Below are 12,314 nucleotides of genomic sequence, written 5' to 3'. Positions count from 1 at the left end.
ATTATTACAACATTTACAATATTGTGGTAGTGTAAGTAATGTGAGATTCAGACTGCATTTTAAACTCTGTTTAAAAAGATAGCTCAGGATGTGGTTCTGTAGTAGAGTGCTTGCTTTGCAAGCAAGAAGCCCTGAATTTGATCCCTAGCACTACAAAACAGAAAGAAAGAGGAAAAGGAATGAAATAGGGCTTGTTTCTTAAATTTCCAAAGACTAGAAAGTTGATATCTGAATCAACAGAATAAAGTCATTGAGTAATATTATCATTGTTGAAGTCTGAAATTTGAAAGTCAACCAGCAGTAATGAGAATAGATGATAAAACACAATTTACTCTATGATAGACCCACTGAGTGTATGCTGTTAAGCCCAATCATGCAAGTGTTCAGTACTTTGTGACCGACAGAGTGCCCAAATTAAAACTATTTCAATCAAAATGATAAAATAGTTTTTATATTCAAAAGTCAATTTCTCTGAAGGATCATTAAGTTTAATGGAAACAGTCCTTTGACATTAAAGAACAATATGCATGAGCTTTTTTGAATATGTCTTTCATAAGCTATGCCCCAAAAGCCTTATGAAATAAAATGAGAAAAATAATTAAATAATAGAATGGATAATCATATAAATTATGTAAAGTAGTGCAAAGCCATTACACAATGAATAAATTTAAGTCATTCATTCACCAATTCAATTATGAAAGAAAGCAATTAAGGGAATAGATGAGAGGAAAGTATATTTTCAGATAAAATTGAAAAGCAAAAAACAAGTTGACAAAATGTGTTTAATGGCTTCTTGATATTAATACAGAATCCATCTACCAAGGAATAAATGATGGCAGGGTCTTTATATGCTCAAAATAAGAATATAGGAATATTCAGATCTTAATAGGTTAAAATATTCACCAGATGGAATGGTCAGCTTTTTTTGTTACTGAGATCAAGAATAATTTTAGAGGAGAAAAAGTTTATTTGGGACTCACAGTTTCAGAAGCCTCAACCCATAGATGGCTTCATTCCTCAGGGCTTGAGGTAAGGTAGAACATCATGGCAAGAATTATGGTGGAGGAAGGCAGCTGGAAACATGGCACCAGGAAGCAGAGAGAGTGTTCCACTCACCACAGACAAAATATAAGCCCCAAATGCACACCCCTGGTGACCTATGTCCTCCAGTCACACCCTACCTGCCTGTACTCACCACTCCATTAATCCCCATTGGGAAGTAATGCATGGATTCAGTTAAGACTCTCATAACCCAGACATTTCACCTCTAAACTTTCTTGTATTGCTCACACATTAGCTTCTGGAGGGACATCTCTTGTCTAAACCATAACACCAGATCTAACTTAATGAGTTTAGCAGCTCCAAACTTTTTCTTTCTTTCTTTTTTTTTTTCACTCTTAATTTGGGTTTATTCTCCTTATTTTTCTTCTTTTTTCCCAATGTTTTCTTCCTAATTATTGTTTTTTCAGTTTCCCTATTGTGTTATATTTTTAATATCTCAAGCTCTTGCTCTCAAGCCTTCTTTTCTTTTTGTCTTCTCTTTCCTATTGTATTTGTTTTCTGATCTTAAATTCTTTCTCAAGTCACAAAGGATAATATCAAATGAAAAGTTATAAAAGTCCTTCCGCATTTTAATACTAGTTCTTGCAGAGTTATTCTTAACAAAATCATTATGAATTATGTCAACTTTGTATCATTAGTCAGTTTATTTTAATTGGGTATTTGCTAAGATAACCCTAGATAAAGATGAAATGATTCTCTACAACATGAATTTCTTTTGCACTGTTGCTACCAATGGTCAGTAGCCAGAAAAACAAAATACCTTAAGAATTATGTTTTTAACATCCCAAACAAGTACTACTGACATTGTTAGTAAATAACCCAAATAAATTTTCCAACAGATATGTTGTTCTTCTGATTACATTTTGGAGAACTGAAAATTCTTCAAAGAGGGTATCTTAGCAAGACAGTATTGTGTAATCGAAACATAATTTAGATGACGTTTAGGCTTTCAAAAGTCACTAACACCAATGGAAAAATCAATATTCAATGTTTCTATGTCTATAATATAAAATTTCTATGTTGCTTTTAAAGTATTTCTATTTTTTTAAGAAGCAGCGGCAGTCTTGGATTCAAGAAAGTTTAACCAGGTAAATTTATACATTACAAGTCTTAAAACTAGAAACCATATTATTAACTGTGAAACTATGTAATTAGTTTCTTTATGAGTCTTCAATTTTTTGCTAGATAAAATTAAAACTGCCACCAAAAATTGAGGCCATTATGAACATGACAGGTCATTTGTTGAGAAAAAGGTTATGTAGAAATAGCATCTGATAATTTGTTGAAAATATTAGCATATAGATGGCCGTAGAATGTGTGAAGTATTATTAGAAGAATTTTAATCAAAAATGTTTGCAATATAAGTCAAATATAGTTCTATTCCAAATGTAGTTAGCTCCTTAGCCCTAATAGCAAGTATGACGTGCATTTACTGAAAAACGAATTCATGAAAAATTCACAATTGTGCCAAGTTTTAAAGTCACAAGAAGAAAGATACATAGATATAACATCTACAACAACAAAGAATGAAAAACATTCTCTTTCCATACAGAGTTAAAATCTTTAAAAAAAAAAAAATTAACATCTTTTTTCAAGAACACTAGCAGCTTATCCTACCCTTTCTTAATTGATAAGAGTGTTTTCTATCACTATGGAGGTTGTGAATTCTAAGTGGGCCTATTGACTCTGTATCTCTTCTTATAAACCAGACTCCAGGCATCTTTAAGTCTTTCAAATTGTCCTAGTACATAGAAACAAACACACACACAAAAAAAAAAAAAAAAAAAAAAAAAACAAAAAACATAACCATGTGTCCACATTCAAAGTGCTGAACAATTCTGAAATGCATGTTTCCTATCTCTTTTCTTTAAATTATCCAGTTCATTTATCTATTCAGTACTTTTGCAAAAACTCAACAATAGTAGCTACAGTATTGGTCATACGACACTCCAGGACCTTTAGATGGACAATAGCCAGTTTGTTTGAGCAAGTTATAGCAACCTGTTAGATATAACTTCAAAGATGTAAATGTAATGTTAACGATGAAATACCATTTCCAGGAAGATGGTGACCAGGGGGAGGCAGCATTCTGTGTCGCTCCGTGATCCAGATCTCACCTAGTCAGGATACTGCATCTATAAGAATGTTAAAGGACCCCTATTCGCTGACTTCTGCAGAAATCACCAGCACTGTGACCCCTGCTCAGGGCTCCGAGTCTCAGCATTCAAGTAGGACTCTGGACTCCTGGCTCCCAAAACCCAAAGCCTGGAGTTCTAGCCCACGCACAGCTCACTTAGCAGAATCACCTATCAGCGCCTCTGCAGAGTTCTTAGACTTCACTCCTCTCCCACGCAGGTCACTCTGCTGCTACCTAACCATAGCATAAGGCCATCAACCGGCTTCCCTCACTTCACCAGACACCCCAGCGCTGCAAGCAGACTCCCTCCATCTTGAGACCATCTTTCTCGCCATATTTGGTGGTGGGCAGCTCCCAGATCGGATCTCCATGGGGCCAGGTACCAGGTTTCTAACTCCCCATCTCCCCAGAGGCAATAACTCAACACAGTTACTACCCAACACAAAAACAGCTTTCAATTGGACAGGTGTGCAGTGCGACTAGGGTACCACCCACCTGGTATGAGCCTAGATGTAAGAGGTCCCACAATTGGGAACTGCTAAGGGAGAGGGAGACATGGCTAAAGTTTGGAGCCTAACAGAGAGACCAGGAACTGGGAAATCTCCAGGCAAGAGAGGGAGATAGTACTGGGCGCTCAAGTCATATGAGCAAGCAGTCCCAAAAAGAGACCTGTGAGGTGCAGTCTCCCTGCAGGGACTGGCAGGTGGCACTCCCCGGCTTCCAGGCACCCTACACCAGGACCAGTCTTCCCATCCTGGCTACCTCTATCATCCTGAGGGCAGAGACACCAGCTTATAACAGACAACTCCACCTATTGCATGAGAAGAGAAGCAGGAAAGAAATGGATCCCTAAAACTAGCAACAACCCTGGTTTCTTCCTTCAAATATTTTTTTTCTCTTTCTCTTTTAACCCTCTATCCTCCGGTCCTCACATCCCCCAACATATGTGAAACCAAGAACTTTGCATGAAATAGGATTTTGAGGACTGAGTCCTCTGAATAATATAATATAGAGGTGTTGTATATGTCCATTTTTTCTTTTCATTTTTCTTCTTTCATTTTTCTTTCCCCCTCCAAATTTTACTATTTTAACATCCTGTGTTTTTCTAAATATATATGTGTGTTTGTTTGAGAAAAATTGAAGGCATTCCCTCTAAAAACTGGAATAAGATAGGGATGCCCTCTTTCACCACTTCTATTCAACATAGTTCCTGAAACACTGACCAGAGCAATTAGACAAAAGAAATTAAAAGGATATGTAGCCCTCACTCGCCCTAGACAGTCTGCCTTGCAGAGTGCACACCTTGCCGACGCCTGGCAGAAATGCTTCTGACTACCCACAGTCTTTCGCCAGATGAGACCAGTGTCTAGGGCACTGGCTCCTCATCTCACTTGGGCTTATGCCAAAGTTGTAAAATTTGGTGTAGATGCCCAAGCCTTAATGCTTCAAGGTGTAGACCTTTTAGCTGACACTGTAGCTGTTACAATGGGGCCAAAGGGAAGAAAGGTAATTATTGAACAGAGTTGGGGAAGTCCCAAAGTAACAAAAGATGGTGTGACTATTGCAAAGTCAATTGATTTAAAGAATAAATACAAAAATATTGGGGCTAAACTTGTTCAAGATGTTGCCAATAATACAAATGAAGAGGCCGGGGATGGCACCACCACTGCTACTGTACTGGCACACTCTATTGCCAAAGAAGTCTTTGAGAAGATTAGCAAAGATGCTAATCCAGTGGAAATCAGGAGAGGTGTGATGTTAGCTGTTGATGCTGTAATTGCTGAACTCAGGAAGCAGTCTAAACCTGTGACAACTCCTGAAGAAATTGCTCAGGTTGCTACCATTTCTGCAAATGGAGACAAAGAAATTGGCAACATTATTTCTGATGCAATGAAAAAGGTTGGAAGAAAGGGTGTGATCACAGTAAAGGATGGAAAAACACTTGAGGATGAATTAGAAATTATTGAAGGCGTGAAGTTTGATAGAGGCTATATCTCTCCATACTTTATTAATACATCAAGAGGCAGAAATGTGAATTCCAGGATGCTTATGTTCTGTTGAGTGAAAAGAAAATTTCTAGCATCCAGTCCATTGTACCTGCTCTTGAAATTGCCAATGCTCACCACAAACCATTGGTCATAATTGCTGAAGATGTTGATGGAGAATCTCTAAGTACACTTGCTTTGAATAGGCTAAAAGTTGGTCTTCAGGTTGTGGCAGTTAAAGCTCCAGGTTTTGTTGACAACAGAACCAATTTAAAGATATGGCTATTGCTACTGATGGTGCAGTGTTTGGTGAGGAGGATTTGACCCTAAATATTGAAGACGTTCAGCCTCATGATTTAGGAAAAGTTGGAGAAGTCATTGTCACCAAAGATGATGCCATGCTTTTGAAAGGAAAAGGTGATAAAGCTCAAATTGAAAAGCATATTCAAGAAATCACAGAGCAATTAGAAACCACAAATAGTGAATATGAAAAGGAAAAACTGAATGAACGACTGGCAAAACTTTCAGATGGAGTCGCTGTGCTGAAGGTTGGTGGGACAAGTAACGTCGAAGTGAATGAAAATAAAGACAAAGTTACAGATGCCCTCAATGCTACACGAGCTGCCATTGAAGAAGACGTTGTTCTGGGAGGAGGCTGTGCTCTGCTTCGGTGTATTCCAGCTTTGGACTCACTAACTCCAGCTAATGAGGATCAGAAAATTGGTATAGAAATTATTAAAAAAAAAAAAAACACTTAAAATTCCTGCAATGACCATTGCTAAGAATGCAGGTGTTGAAGGCTCTTTGATAGTTGAGAAAATTCTGCAGAGTTCCTCAGAAGTTGGCTATGATGCTATGCTTGGAGATTTTGTGAATATGGAAGAAAAAGGAATCATTGATCCAACAAAGTTTGTAAGAACTGCCTTACTGGATGCTGCTGGAGTTGCTTCTCTGTTAACTACAGCAGAAGTCGTAGTCACAGAAATTCCTAAAGAAGAAAAGGACCCTGGAATGGATGCACAATGGGTGGAATGGGAGGTGGTATGGGAGGTGGCATGTTCTAATTCACAGAATAGTGCTTTACCATTATTAATGAACTGTGACAGGAAGCTCAAGTCAAGGTTCCTCACCAATAACTTCAGAGAAGTCAGTTGAAGAGAATGACTGAAGAAAAGGCTGGTTGATGTTTAAGAAAATCACTATAACCATCAGTTACTGGTTTCAGTTGACAGTATATAATGGCTTATTGCTGTCATTGTCCATGCCTACAGATAATTTATTTTGTATTTTTGAATAAAGACATTTTTACATTCCTGATACTGGGTGCAAGAGCCTTGTACCAATGTACTGCTTTCAACTTAAATCACAAGGCATTTCTACTACTATTCTTCTAAAACCAGGATTTTAGTGCTTGCCATAACCAGATGAGAAGTTCAGAAGCAGCCTTTCTGTGGAGAATAATTGTGTACAAACAAGAGAAATGTCCAATTATGTGACAACCTTTGTGTAATAAAAATTTGTTTAAAGTTAAAAAAGGATATGTATAGGAAAAGAAGAACTGAAATTAGCACTATTTGCTGACAATATGATTCTATACCTAGAAAACCCAAAAAGCTCCACCAGAATACTTCTAGAACTAGTAAATGAATTCAGCAATGAAGCAGGATATAAAATCTACATGCATAAATCAAAGGCATTTCTGTATATTAGTGACATATCCTCTAAGAGGGAAATGAGGAAAACTACCTCATTTACAATAGACTCAAAAAAATAGTATACTTGGAAATCAACTTAACAAAAGAGGTGAAATATCTATACAATGAAAACTACAGAACTCTAAACAAAGAAATCAAACAAAACTTTAGAAGATGGAAAGATCTCCCTTGCTCTTGGATAGGCAGAATTAATATTATCAAAATGACCATACTTCCAAAAGTACTATACAGATTTAATGCAATTCTGATCAAAATCCCAATGACATTCCTCAAAGAAATAAAAAAAGCAATCATGAAATTCATCTGGAAAAATAAGAGACCCAGAATAGCTAAAGCAATCCTTAGCAAGAAGAGTGAAGCAGGTAGCATCACTATACCAGAACTTAAACTATATTACAGAGAAATAGTAACAAAAACAGCATGGTATTGGCACCAAAACTGACTGGTAGACCAATGGTACAGAATAGAGGACACAGAGTCTAACCCACAAAACTACAATTATCTTATTTTAGACAAAGGTGCCAAGAACATGCATTGGAGAAAAGGTAGCCTCTTCAACAAATGGTGCTGGGAAACTGGAAATCCATATGTAGTAAAATGAAATTAAACCCCTATCTCTCACCATGCACAAAACTCAACTCAAAATGGATCAAGGACTTAGGAATATAACCAGAAACCCTGCATCTAATAGAAGAAAAAGTAGGCTATTTCTATCATGTGGGATTAGGCCCCAACTTCCTTAATAAGACTCCTGTGGCACAAGAATTAAAATCAAGAATCAATAAATGGTATGGATTAAACTAAAAAGTTTCTTCTCAGCAAAAGAAACAATCTGTGTAGTGAATAGAGAGCCTACATCTTGGGAGTAAATCTTTATCCCTTACACATCAGATAGAGCACTAATCTCTAGGGTATATAAATAACTCAAAAAGCTAAGCACCAAAAAAACAAATAACCCAATCAATAAATGGGCCAAGGAACTGAAAAGATACTTCTAAGAAGAGGATATACAATCAATCATCAAATATATGAAAAAAAATGTACATCATTACTAGCAGTTAGAGAAATGCAAATCAAAATCACTCTTAAGATATCATCTCACTCCAGTCAGAATGGCAGCTATTATGAAGACAAACAACAATAAATGTTGGCGAGGATGTGGGGGAAATGGTACACTCATACACTGCTGGTGGAACTGCAAATTGGTGCAGCCAATACGGAAAGTAGTATAGAGATTCCTTGAAAAACTGGGAATAGAACCACCATTTGTCCCAGCTATCCCTCTCCTCGGTCTATACCCAAAGGAGTTAAAAACAGCATACTACAGGGACACAGCCACATCAATGTTTATAGCAGCACAATTCACAATAGCTAAACTGGAACCAACCCAGATGCCCTTCAATAGATGAATGGATACAAAAAAAAAATGTGGCAATAAAAGAGAATAAAATCATAGAATTTGCAGGTAAATGGATGGCATTGGAGAAGATAATGCTAAGTGACGTTAGCCAATCCCCCCAAAAAGAATTACTGAATGTTTTCTCTGATATAAGGAGGCTGATTCATAGTGGGGTAGGGAGGGGGAGCATGAGAGGCATATACAAACTCTAGATAGGGCAGAGGGGTTGGAGGGGAAAGGAGAGAGCAAGGGGTTAGCAAGGATGGTGGAATGTGATGGACATTATTGTCCAAAGTACTTGTAGTTTAAAACAATATGATTTTCAGCTCTAGAATTCTGATAATGAAGAGGGATTGTGTGAATTATCATATAAGTCCTGTAAATGTCTTGGATTGAACTGTTGACTCCTGACTGTTTAGATTTCAATTACTCAACAACAAAGTCATAGTATAAATGCTTGCAGCTAAAATTCATCTTAATTTATATTACAGTCATTTTGAGTTATGCATTATTGGTTTTATGTCTTTAGAATTCATATGCAATTATAAAACAAATTTTTAAACTGTAAATTAATTAAAGGTAGATGTGATAGACAGTTGCCATCAAAATCCCTTCTCCCCATTTTTTTCATGGTAATAAGATCTCATTTAGGAATTTATTCAGCCAGATGAAAACATTACTTCTCAGCTTTCTGCATTAGTATAACTATCTAGGCCTGGGATAGCTCAAAAGTAGAACACTTTCCTAGCAAGTGTAAGGCTCTGGGTTTCACCCTCAACACAGCAAAAACAAAACAAAAAGTAAAACTGACTGTGCATGTCCAAGTTCTTACTAGTGGACTGTGCATGGAAGAGGAATGAGTGATTCCTGCATCTCTTGCCTTCAAGGAAAATTGTTTTTCTTCCCCTCTTTCCTTTTTCTTCTGGCTGAAAATGGCTGCAACAACTTTGATGACCCATTTAGGGGACAAAAGAGCAGACCTGTCAGCATGAAACCTTGGCTGACTGCACTTCACGCTGTGCAGCCCACCTGCCTCCCTGAGCTGCTGACTGAAAGAGGAAAGATGTGCCCTTCGGTCTGACCCCATCCACTTGAGGGCCTTTGTTGCCACAGTTTAGCCCATACCCTAACTAATCTATGTCATCCCATAGTACCTTCTTAGTTACTGCAAAAGTTTAACTTATGAGTACTAGAAAAATAACACCTTCTTTACTTTTAGTTGCAAATTCATCTGAGGTGTTACATACTCACATTCCACTACTATGCACAATTATTATGACACTCTCTTAACAAGGATATTTCAGCCTTCAAATTTATGAGATTTTTCAAAGGAAAAAAAAATGAATTGATTATGTTGAAAAGCAAAAGATTATTCCTGAATCAGTGGTTGAAAGAGTTTAATGCTCTCAGTAAGATCATAGAGTAGTATGATAAACAGACAAATAATCTTGTATGAATTATGCATAAAGAGGAAAAAAAGGCAAGAAACAATTGCCCTTTGGGTTTAAGATGTGTTCTAAGTGTTGCTGAGATGATGAAGTACTTTGTGGCAAAGCCATGTGCCTTATTTGATACCCTAAATCAAATGCATGATCTCAAGAAGAATTAAAAAAAGACATCTAGTGCCTTAGGCAAGGAACCCATGTAGTTCCCCCAGAACACCTTGCTTTGCCCTGAGAGTGAGACTCCAGCCTCTCCCATCCTTACGGCACCTTGCCCTGTGTGGCTGTTGGAACACCTTAAACTGTTACAAGCTAAATTTAAACCAAATTAATGAAGAATTATTTCTTTTAAATAGGAAAGGCACAAATGTGTGTTCTTTTTTTTTAATAAGCTACAATAGATGTGTAAATAAGATTTTAAGAAAAAAGAAGCTCATTTTTATATGACTCTCTGCAGAAGTTATATCCATATTCTTTCTGCAGAGGCAATTTATTGAACTAGAGGGACATTCCTTTTCTGAAGCAGTTGCTCCCAACAACCCTAATGATTACATACTGAGACTTAAACTCAATTCAAGTGAATAGATTCGACCATTTGATAACTTTGAAAACATTACATTCCCTTATAACCATGAGTATGGGGAGAATGGGGGTTGTTTTGATGTTATATTTATAAAATTGCTTAAATCTTGGCATATAGTATACATAGGACATCTGGGTTATTATTTTACTTATACAAATGGAAGACTCATACATACACTGTCTTGAACTTTGTTTTTCTAACATATCACAGAGATATTTTTAAATCATCATATTCAGATTGGCCTCATTCTTTTCAATTAAACTCATGGTGTTCAATTTATACAGATTATCACTATTCATGTAATCAATGTTGACACTTAAGTAGTTCCCAATATTTGTTATTATAGATTATTGTACAGAAACACACATGTGTGTTGACAAATTATTTCAAATATAATCAATAGTGGTAAATTCCTAACCATGCATTTATTTATAGGGTTAAAAATTATATGCCTTTCTATTGCACAGATATTACAAATTTGCCCTTTAAAAAGTTCTCAGACACACACAATCACTCATACTAGTAATTCCAACCACTTGAGAGGCTGAAGAAGAAGGATCACTTGAGCCCAGGAATTCAGGCCAGCCTAGAAACATAGTGGGATTCCTATCACCAAAAAAATAAAAAATAAACAAGTTATCAGAAATATACCTCCCATAACTGACGCTCTTGCCAAACATGGTTTTTATAAGCTCATTTTCCCCAAGATATGATTGATGGATTTTGTTCCTTTCATTTGCAGAGATTAAATTATGAGTGTGCCTTAGCATCTTTTTGTAGGATCGTAGTTAGCTGCATTCCTCTTTTGAATGGCCATGCATGTCTTCTGCCTGCTTTACTGAAAGAAAGGAGCTTCTTATTTATTAAAGAAAATGGACTTTGACGTTTCTTTTTAACCTTTGTTCTTATTTTTCTTTTTGGCCTTTCCTTTAACTTTATAAGTGAACACACCAATCTTTTCCTGAAGATGTGTCGTTTTGTATCTGTCTCCACTTATATACTTTTTCATTAAAAGATCATTTTATAAAATTATTCTTATTGTTCTTCTAAACACAGTTTTTACATTTACTATTTTTTGAAATGGACATTAATCACCTAGAACTTGAGAAATACGATTCTCATATTACATAATTGATGCACTTATCTAAATGTACCAGCAGGTTTGGGCAGATAAACGTATCTAAGTGTATTAATGTGTTTAGACTGCCGTAACAAAAATACCATACACTGTAAGTAGTTTATTCATATAAATTCCTATACAAAGTATCACTACTTCAATACCATGTTGTTCAAAAAGATTAAGCAAGAAACATTTGTTTCTCACAGTTTTAGGAGCTGTGAAGTTTAAGATAAGTTATCAACGTGTTCTGTATCTGGTGAGGAACTCTCCTCTAGATCATAGACCATCATCATCTCCCTGTGTCATCAAATGACAGAAAAAGAGCAAGAAACTCTCTATTCCACTCACAGAACTCTACCTTCATGACTTAGTCACCCCCAGAAGTCCCTGCCTCCTGAGGTGTCACATTCAGGGGTAAGACTTCAGCATTAGAATTTGTGGAGAACACAAAACATTCAGTCTAGTACGCTGTGTGCAATCATAAGAAAAAGACTTTACTAATCAACTAAGGGTTATTAAAGTATATTCTGGGTCCGCTTTAAATATCTTGGTACTTTTTAAAGCTTCAAAATGCTACTTATACACATTTGAATAACAGATACTGTAAACCAAATGAAAAGGTGATTTCTTACATCTTTACCAAAACACTCCTGACCACTGCCATTAATGATCTAAAATATTACACATGGAGCTTCCCCCAAATCAAATAGGGTTAAGTGATACTTAATTTCCTATAGGCCTTTTTTCTTTTATTCTTAAGTTAGTGATCTTTGGCAAACACCAGCAATATAATTCAGCTTATGACAGGAAACAGATGTTCAAGCCCACAGAAATTAAAATTAAGTGCTTTAAACAGCTAAAATTTTATGGC

The 12,314-nt window shown here is 36.3% G+C and overlaps 1 pseudogene; it reads left to right on the top strand.

The window, feature by feature from the left end:
- The first annotated feature begins 4,531 nt into the window (after positions 1-4,531).
- LOC143401940 (60 kDa heat shock protein, mitochondrial pseudogene) lies at positions 4,532-6,418 on the top strand (annotated as a pseudogene).
- Positions 6,419-12,314: the final 5,896 nt, after the last annotated feature.

The sequence above is a fragment of the Callospermophilus lateralis genome, chromosome 6 (genome assembly GCF_048772815.1).
Source record: "Callospermophilus lateralis isolate mCalLat2 chromosome 6, mCalLat2.hap1, whole genome shotgun sequence".
Taxonomy (NCBI): domain Eukaryota; kingdom Metazoa; phylum Chordata; class Mammalia; order Rodentia; family Sciuridae; genus Callospermophilus; species Callospermophilus lateralis.
This window is presented reverse-complemented; position numbering and strand designations above follow the sequence as displayed.